The sequence below is a fragment of the Gossypium hirsutum genome, chromosome D05, assembly GCF_007990345.1.
Source record: "Gossypium hirsutum isolate 1008001.06 chromosome D05, Gossypium_hirsutum_v2.1, whole genome shotgun sequence".
In the NCBI taxonomy this organism is placed as follows: domain Eukaryota; kingdom Viridiplantae; phylum Streptophyta; class Magnoliopsida; order Malvales; family Malvaceae; genus Gossypium; species Gossypium hirsutum.
Window position 1 is genome coordinate 47,371,851 of NC_053441.1, and position 10,723 is coordinate 47,382,573.

Consider the following 10,723-nt stretch of genomic DNA (forward strand, 5'->3'; position numbering starts at 1 on the left):
AGAACAATAAAGCTCAAAGATATAGCAGATATGGGATGATTAATTCATTTTAGCAAGTTATCATCATTTACAATAGAGGTGAAAAGTGGGTCAATGTTATACATGCTTTAGCTTATCAACTTAAAATATATTTTGCTCAAATCAATGTAAATTATTAACCAAAACACATTCAATTTTTTATAATATTTTTGTGTTTTTTATTTATTTTTATGATATACTTTTTTTATGATTAGATTATAATGTTCCATGTTAAACTTTAATATGATATTAATTACATAATACATTATCAAATTGAAAAATAACTAAAAGCTCAACTTATATTTTAAATAAGCTTTGAAATTATAAATGAAGTCCAGCTCATTTAGGTCTATAAGTACTTTATTTTTTCTATTTTAAAAAATGTTTATTATTTAATGTTTAGTAACATATTTTTAATATTTAGATTATAAATATTAAATATTTAATATCAATACCATATTAATTACATAATAGATATCATTTTTTGTTATTAACGCTTCTGTTAATAGTAGTGTTAGAAAATATCGTTCCTTGCAGAATCACTCCTTGGTAAGATTGTACTATTTACTCCACTATTGGGATGCCTTGAAGAGCATGACTTGGAAGCTCAAACACAGAGACTATTAAGAAGTTTAGTTCTTAACTTTTCTCGGGTATATAACTACTTCCTCTCCCTCCACATTGAGTAAATTGTTAAAGCACTTGTAGTTAAGTTTGCAAGTAGCACTTTTTTTACCAAAATGAGTTACAAAAGTGTAATTTTCACGAAACTATCATTATATCCACTGTCTTCATAATTGTTCTCTTAGTACTCACTATTAGTAACATGAACGTGATTTCCTTCACCTTGATTACTCATCATTCATAGCATACTCTTGTGAGTTAACAGGCATCTTTTTCATATCTACAGAATATGCAACTTGTTTCACAACTGTTCTTTTGATAACTATCTTGAAAAAACTAAATAACGGATCTAATGTTTCATTTAGGGATTTTTGATCTTTTGACAAATCTAAATACTCAAAATTTACTTTGAACTTTCATTCAAAGATCACGACAACCACTACAACTCTGACCATTCCATCACACTTATTTTCCATGATATGTTCCGATCTTTCTCTTCACAATACTTCATTTTACCGGATTGTAACTTTTGCTCACTTAAACAAAGGAACACATAACATTAAAAAATATATTATAAAATTAAAAACATATGAACACAAACTTGGATATAAGAGCGCATCTCATATTTGAAGTCAACTATATATATTTGCGCTTAATCCCAATCCTTTTACTTTAATAGTTTTTATCCAAAAACATAGCAATTGCAATCAAAACTTGAAAAAGAGTTGAAATTGTAAGAGCGAGAGGAGAATGTGGTCCTGCGGAGGGTTAGGGCATCACGAAGGAGCAGTCTTTATCGGACAAGCAATTAATAAATTACTTAATCATACAAGTGGGCGAGAGGACCATTGGTGCCCCCACAATTCCCGGAACTGCCCATGCCCCTACCTGCTCAGCTTTCCATGTATGAATTCCATGCTACTATTCGTAATAATTAATAAGAATATTCATATTTCTGCTATTAATATTATATTATTCGTAAGTTTTATATTTTAATTTTGAAAATTTAAGCTTGAACTCAAATGATAATTATTTAATATGTTAATTAAAATTCTATTATTTTTAAATTTTATATTATTATATGTGTAATATTATGTTATTATGATTTTTCTATATAATACTAAAAAAAACTCATCGTTTTAATTAATAGATTCAAATATTATTGAACTAAAATTTCAAAAGTCAAATGATATGGTGATTAAAATGATCAAAAATGAAAATAAAATAATTGCTTTTCTACCTAAAATGTTTGGACTTTTTGTTGAAATCAATAAGTAATAATTTCAAAAACTTTCTATTCATTTGGTAAAATTATCAGTTTGTCTCCTACGATGAGATAACTTCAATTTGACAAATTAAGAGTGTTGGTAAAATCCAACTTATTAAAGATAAAAAAAATTAAATGTTTTGCTAATTATTAGGGCTAGACTTTTCTAGATTTTCCGACAAACCATTTTCTAAATTGTTTGTAATATTGTTCTGTTAAAGCATTAAACTTGCTCCAACACTCTTTAGAACTTGTTGTACCAACTTTAAAAGACCTAAATTTAGCTTTAAAACTTTTGCATTAACAAAATACAAACTTTTCACGACAAGATAATTTCATGTTATAACAAATCTCACTTTGATTTATCGGTAGATGGATGGGAAGTTGGTTTCTCCAATTTAATTAATTTCTTTTTTAAAATTTTAGATTAATTTAATTTCGAAAGTCAACAACTAAGGATAACTAATTACATTGTTAATGTCTTCTATCAATTGTACATAATTTTGATTGGTATTGGTATAATAACAAATTTATCTTTCAATGTTTATATATTTTGTCATTTTAGCATTAATTCTAAATGTAACACCCCAAACCCGGTCTAGACATTATGACCAAATCTGGAGATGTTACATATAACAACCGAAAATCCAGTTCTTGTAAATTTCGGAAAGAGTCGTAAAGTTTTATCATTTAAAAACCTCGGTTTAAAAGAAAACATATCTAACTTTACTTTTTAGTTGAAAACGACACTTGCTTACATTTTTTAGAACGTATACTTTGCAGCTAAAATTCTTAGATCAATATGTACAAGAAAATCGAGTTTATTTCCTAGAAATCAATTGTTTTGAAGGAAAAAATAAATTTTGTCGATAAAACGTTTAAGTTAAGTAGTATTTTATGAAAAATGAAAATAAAGTTTAAAATCCCAACGTCCAGACAGTCCAAATTTTACAAAACACTTTAACCTAAATTAAAATAATAATAAACAAATTAAACAAAATACTTTTATAACCAAACTCCCGTTGCACCGAACCGTCTAAGTTTGAGGATTACCTAAAAATAACAGTCAAATAGAATATGAGTTTTCAAAAACTCAGTGTATAACAGATAACGTAACAGTTAAATTATATCAGACAGATTTAGCAGAAACAGATTCATATCATAGCAGTACAGATACGAACATATAATCCTACCCTCATACGCTACACATCAAATCCGACCATCCCAGCACCCCATATGAGGTATGAAAGACTCATTCAATCTTATACACCACTTAGTGCCGATATTACACTTTACATAATACTTGCAGCTAAGCTACCAATTAAATAGACAAATTATCGTCTTTTACAGAAAGACTTCCTCCACATAGTGAAACCCACCCCAGATGCAAATATAGAATGTAACAAAAATTAGACATATTTACAGTATATACGCATAACATAACAGATATAGAACATACATAACATTTTTCAGTTTATTCATAACATATTACGTAGTTTACTTATCATATGACATTTCAGATATACGAACATATATCAGAATTCATGCAAACAAATGATCAGATTTCATATTTTACAGTCTACTTGAGCACATACCGTCCCCACAGAAGGCCCACGTTCGTTTAGAACGATGTGTACGACCCTAGGAAAAAATTAAAATTTTGGGCCCACAAGCCCGTGTGGCCCACACGGCCCAAATAACCATCTTGTGTGGCCCATACGCTTGGCACACAGCTTCACACACGCCCGTGTGGTCCACACAACCCAAAAAGCCCAAACCGTGTAACTCACACGATCTAGCACATGGCTATGTAGCGTCGATAGACTACTTTTTCAGCTTTCGCCGATCACTATTTTTCGTGTTTTGTGTTACACACTTGATAATTCTTGAAATGAAATCGACCACGAGATGTCAAGAACTTAAATTCAGTAATTAAATAATTAATTAATTCTTAATATCGATACACCAACTTCTAAAAACTCATTCAACTTAACAAGAAACACCAAATTTATCACGCCTAAATTAAATATTCTAACATTCAAACACTTATTGTTGAAAAATCAACAACCACTCATTGCTTATGTTGTTTGAAGAATAACTCTCACCTCTTATTCTCCTCCTGACAAAACACAACATGCACTCATTAATTTCTAAACACCTCCTTCACAAAAGAGGTAATTAAACAAACTCGATTAGCACAACAACCATACAAAACTTATTCTTTTACCTAAACCATGAATACACATGATCCCAAAATCGTGAGGAAAGAATCGAAAATAACGAAATATGACAACACCTTTACAGCAAGTAGAGTATAGAAGAATAAAAATTGAACCAACCTTTGCTTGGGATGAAACAAAAAGCAACAAGAAGAAACAAAAAAAATAAGAAAGAAATTAGATAAGAAAAACCTTGAATTTCTTTACTGAAAACTAATTGAAACACACAAATGGGGATTTAGGGAGAAAGAATGGGAAACGTAACTAGGCTAGCAAATTTTTAAAAACCTTTTTTTTTAATTTCAAAAATCAAATGAAGTAGGATAAAAACAAAATTAATCAAAAATAGTAAAAAAAAATAAACCCATTATCTCAACTAACCCCAATACACATCTAACAAATTTCTTTGACTTCCAATTGAACTCAATTTCCTCTAGTCATGTAACCCCAAAAATGTTAACAAAAAAAACATCCTAATAGCTCCTAGAGATTCGAACCTAAGACCCATAACCCATCTTCAAGGCCTTTAACCATCAAACAGACACTCAACTATGACATAGTTCAACAAAACAAAAACTACGATTTTTAAGGCTTTACAACTCTCTTCCCTTAAAAGAAATTTCAACCTTGATATACCTGATTCAAATAAATGCCAATACTGCTATCGAATTGCGTCTTCAGGTTCCTACGTGACTTCCTCAATACCATGATTTTGCCACAAAATATTAACCAAATGGATCAATTTCCTCCTCAAAACCTTAACATCTCAATCCAGAATTTGAATCGGCTCCTCCTCGAATGACAAATCCGGTCTAACCTCAACCTCCTCAACAGACACGATATGGGATGGGTCAAACTGATACTGCCTCAACATAGAGACGTGGAATACATCGTGAATATGATCTAACTCTAGAGGTAGCTCTAACTGATAAGCGACCGATCCTATACATTTCAGAATCTGATACGGACCAATGAACCTAAGGCTCAACTTGCCCTTATGTCCAAACCATAGAACTTTCTTCTACGAAGACACCTTCAAAAATACATAATCACCCACATAATACTCGATCACTTGCCTTTTCAGATTCGAATATGACTTCTATCTATCAGAAGCCACCTTAAGACTATCTTGAATCAGTCAAACTCTATCCTCAATTTCAGCAACCAATTCAGGACCTAAAACCCCTCGTTCACCCAACTCAATCTAACACAATAAAGTGTGACACTTACGACCATACAAAGGCTCGTAAGGTTCCATCTGAATATTAGATTAAAAACTGTTATTATATGCAAACTCGACTAATGGTAGAAATTTCTCACAACTACCTCAGAAATCAATGACACAACTCCGAAACATATCATCCAATATCTAAATCACCCTCTCAGATTGACCATCAGTCTGAAGATGAAACGATGTACTGAAGTCTAATATCGAATCCAAAGCCTCATGAAGCTTCCTACAAAATCGAAAAGTGAAATGAAGATCTCTATCAGAAATAATCGAGACTAGAACCCCATGAAGTCTCATGATCTCAAAAACATACAACTTGGCCAACTTCTGAAGGGCGGATATTCCTTGCTCATTATCAGACAATCACTTATTTACAAACTCAGTGTGGGGCTAATAGTTTTCATTTCCCGTTTCGTGGAAAATCCTTTTCACTCCGCTTAGCCCTATCTCCCTCTAAGGGTATTTTAGTGATAGGTTCTATAGGAACCGGACGATCCTATTTGTTCAAATACCTAGCGACAAACTCCTATGTTCCTTTTATTATAGTATTTCTGAACAAGTTTCTGGATAACAAGCTTAAAGGGTTTCTTATTGATGATATCGATATTGATAATAGTGACGATATTGATGCTAGTGACGATATTGATACTAATGACGCTATTGATGATAGTGACGCTATTGATCGTGACCTTGATATGGAGTTGGAGCTTCTAACTATGATGAATGCGTTAACTATGGATATGATGTAGGAAATAGACCGATTTTATATCACCCTTCAATTCGAACTAGCAAAAGCAATGTCTCCTTGCATAATATGGATTCCAAACATTCATGATCTGGATGTGAATGAGGCGAATTACTTATCCCTCGGTCTATTAGTGAACTATCTCTCTAAGGATTGTGAAAGATGTTCTACTAGAAATATTCGTGTTATTGCTTCAACTCATATTCTCCAAAAAGTGGATCCTACTCTAATAGCCCCGAATAAATTAAATACATGTATTAAGATACGAAGGCTTCTTATTCCACAACAACGAAAGCACTTTTTCACTCTTTCATATACTAGGGGATTTCACTTGGAAAAGAAAATGTTCTATACTAATGGATTCAGGTCCATAACTGTGGGTTCCAATGCACGAGATCTTGTAGCACTTACCAATGAGGCCCTATCGATTAGTATTACACAAAAGAAATCAATTATAGACACTAATACAATTAGATCTGCTCTTCATAGAAAAACTTGGGATTTGCAATCCCAGGTAAGATCGGTTCAGGATCATGGGATCATTTTCTATCAGATAGGAATGGCTGTTGTACAAAGTGTACTTCTAAGTAATTGCCCCTTAGATCCTATATCTATCTATATGAAGAAGAAATCATGTAACGAAAGGGATTCTTATTTGTTGTACAAATGGAGTAGTCTGTCTGAACAAGAATGAAATGGGCAAACTTTGTCAGCCGATCAACGATGATCCACACAGAATCCTTCCTAATGGATGTTAAGGGTAACCCATACACGAAGCTCATAGTCTCTTGTTCTTATTTCCATAGGGGAATCTTAACTGGTTGAAGCAAACATGAAGGTAATTAGTGGTCAGCCTTAACTTACTGGCACGTCAGACATCGAGAAACAAAATTCGTTACCTCACATTTCAAACTTGACCACAATACAACTCATGTAGATCACAATACATCTTATTTTTGTCGGGATGCATAGCATAAGGGCTACTATGCGCTTCCTGCAAAATGAATTACCTCAAATAAGAGTTGTTAGGCACATAAACTTGTCCTCGAAAACACAGAACCTTATTATTGTTTAACGCAAAATCAGAAGTACTACCTTCCTCAACCTGACTAAAGCACAGAACCAAAGAATCATCCCTCCACTGCTTAACCCGAATATACTCAATCCAAGTCGACTTAACTTGTAACTCAGCTAATAGACTTCCATGATCAAATAAACTTAGGTAAGCAAATATCACCTTCAAATTAGACATTGTTTTACGACTAAGAGCATCGACACCACATTAGTCTTATTAGGATGATATTCAATCGTGCAGTCGTAATCCTTAAGCAAGTCTATCCATTTATATTGTCTAAGGTTTAACTCATTCTGAGTAAAAAGATACTTGAGGCTCTTGTGATCGGTATAAATGATACACGTCTTACCATACAGATAATGTCTCCAGATTTTCAAAGCGATAACAACCGCAACAACTCAAGATTGTGTGTGAGATAGTTGCCTTCGTGTGACTTAAGTTATCAGGACGCATAAACCACTACCTTACCATCTTGCATCAGAACGCAACCCAAACCAACATGTGATGCATCACTATAAACCACGAACTCTTTGCTAGATTTAGGCTGTATCAGAATAGGAACCTGGGTTAAAATAGATTTAAGCTTCTCAAAGCTCGATTGCTGATCATTAGTCAAAACAAATGGCGCATTCCCTTATAACAGTTTAGTTAGAGGAGCTACGATAAGTGGGAACCCCTCAACAAACCTTCGATAGTAACCCGCTAACCCAAGGAAGCTACATATCTCAAAAACATTCCTAGGTTGTTTCCATTCAAGCACAACCTCTATTTTCTTAGGATCAACTCGAATTCCCTTAATAGAAATCACATGGTCTAGAAATATGACTTCCCTAAGCTAAAATTCACACTTGCTCAACTTAGCATAAAGCTGTGTCTTACGGAGTATTTGAAAAACTACTCTAAGATGCTCATCATGATCATCCCCAGTCTTAGAGTATACCAGAATGTCGTCAATGAAGACCATGATGAATTGATCCAAATACGGTTGCAAAACCCAGATCATAAGGTCTATGAATGTAGCCGAAGCATTCGTAAAACCAAAAGGCATGACTAGGAACTCGTAATACCCATAATGAGTCCTAAAAGTAGTCTTATGAACATCTACTTCCTTAACCTTAAGCTGATGATACCAAGAATGGAGATTTATCTTGGAGAACATAGAAGACTCACAAAACTGATCAAACAAATCATCGATCCTCGAAAGTGGGTACTTATTCTTTACCGTCAATTTATTCAGTTGAAGGTAATTTATACACATCCTCATAGTATCATCTTTCTTATTTACAAACAGAACTGGTGCCCCCATGAAGACACACTAGGATGTATAAACCTTCGATCGAGAAGTTTCTAAAGTTGAGCCTTTAGTTCTATAAGCTCTTTCAATGCCATGCAGTAGGGATAAATAGATACCGGAGTTGTCTGGTAGAACCTCAATACCGGACTCAACCTCTCTATCCTGAAGAAAACCTGAAAACTCTTTAAGAAAGACATCTGAAAACTCCTTAACCGTCTGAATGTCTTCAATAGACGATCCCACAGAAGCTGAATCACACGCATATGCCAAAAATACCTCACATCCTTTACGAACCAACTTTTTGTCCACAAGAGCGGAGATCACTAATTACGACACTCGCTGATCATAATCGCTTCCACATCATTCTCAAATCTTAGAACCACCCTCTTAGTAGCACAGTCCAAACTGACCCGATGTTTCACAAGCCAGTCTATTTCCAAAATCAAATCGAATTCTCCAAATGGCAGTTCCAACAGATTAGTCAGAAACATGACCTATTGTATCTCTAGCGGTACATTCCTATAAAGCCTATTAACTCAAATTGACTGACCCGGTGGAGTAATAATAGTAATTTCTCCAAAAGTGCTCTTAACAGACATACCCAAGTTCATAGAGATAGAACTAGCTATATAAGAGTGTGTTGGTCCTATGTCTATCAAAGCAAAATAAGGATCAGTATGAATGAAGAATGTATCAGGGATAACATCTGCGCGTCTCTATCTTTACGGCGTCTAGTCGCATGTACCAGTGCAGGCTGCCTAGCCTCTATCTAAGTAGCACCTCTGTCTAGTGCTCTCTGACCTCTACCCAAACCGTTACCACCTTGACCAGACCAGGTCCCCTATATGGCTGTTGAACTACCAATTGAGGTTGAACTAAACCTGAAGCTGGAGCTTGCACCTGATCAGACCATTATGGACAATCTCTGATGCAATAATCCATCGACCCACATCACAGACAAGCTCGTAACTTCCTTCAAAATTCGCTTGGATGGCATCTACCGCAATCCCTATATAGTTGAACCACAATAGGAGCTAGAACCTCAACCTTCGAAGGCTCATTAGATCTAGCTCGTTTCTTAGGCCTTGAAACAGAACTAGAGGACTCTGAATCCTTCTTATTTTTACCCTTCTCATGCTCTCTATTTTCGCACTCAATGCGCTTAACCTCCTCAACAATTCTTGCATTGTCCACCATCACAGCAAAAACCGCTCCCTCTTGTATTGATACCAACCCACGAGCATATATGCTTTGTCTAAAAAATTCGGCCTCATACTCAGCCCCAGTTCTATTCCCCTGAGTAAGGCTTATAAACTCACGTCTACGAGCATCCACATAGCTTGCAATCACATAATTACTTTGAAAAGCACTCTTAAAAGTTTCCCAAGATACCTGATTTGGTTGAGTACCCTCTTTAATCGTCAACCACCACTGATACGCCTTATTACAAAGTAAGGATAATGCACCCTTCAATTTCTGCTCAGGCATACATTTGATTTCATTCATAATCCTCCATGTGACCTCTAACCAATATTCAGCCACAGTTGAGGCGACTCCAGTGACACCCCCAAATAATTCAGCACCGTTGGACCGAAGTTGTTCAGGTACCGACCCACGGCTCCCAGAACCAAAATGGGGTCTAATGACCCTCTTCAAAACTCTTAGCATGGCTTGGGATAATGTGTCGCCCCCAGCCGAGCGACTTTGAGACTTAGTCTCCACAGTAGGTGTAACCAGTGTCCCACTTGTATCCAGATTGGGCATACTACCCATTCAGGATGACTTAGCTTGAGCTTCTCTTCGGCGCCTGCTGCGCCCATAGGTACTGCATCCACGTGTTCCACAAGTACTCATTGTATATATTATCCACATTACTATTTTTTATATATTAGTTCCAGTATTTATTAATAAATATTTTATACTCAAAAAGTTTATCAGAAAAATTTTCAGAGATGTTTCAGTCTTTAACTATCGCAGTACAATTCTAATCATTTTAGAGTTTTTCTAAACTAAATTTTATCTAAGTCAGAAGTACTTACAGGACTAGTGCTGAAAACTCAGTATTTCACAAAATTGTTTTTTAGATTAATGCAAAAATAAACTTTACTCGAAAAATAGTTTTCACAAAAAAATTTAAACCCGAAATTTCACAGCCCGAGTTTTGTAACCTAGCTCTGATACCACTAAATGTAACAACCCAAACCTGGCCTAAACGTTATGGTCAAATTTGGATATGTTAAGTATAATGGT

At 34.6% G+C, this 10,723-nt stretch overlaps 1 pseudogene; it reads right to left on the reverse strand.

Moving 5' to 3' along the window:
• Nucleotides 1–8,964, reverse strand: part of LOC107902296 (protein ALTERED XYLOGLUCAN 4-like) — a 46,270-nt pseudogene extending 37,306 nt beyond the window's left edge.
• Between the last annotated feature and the right edge of the window lie 1,759 nt (nucleotides 8,965–10,723).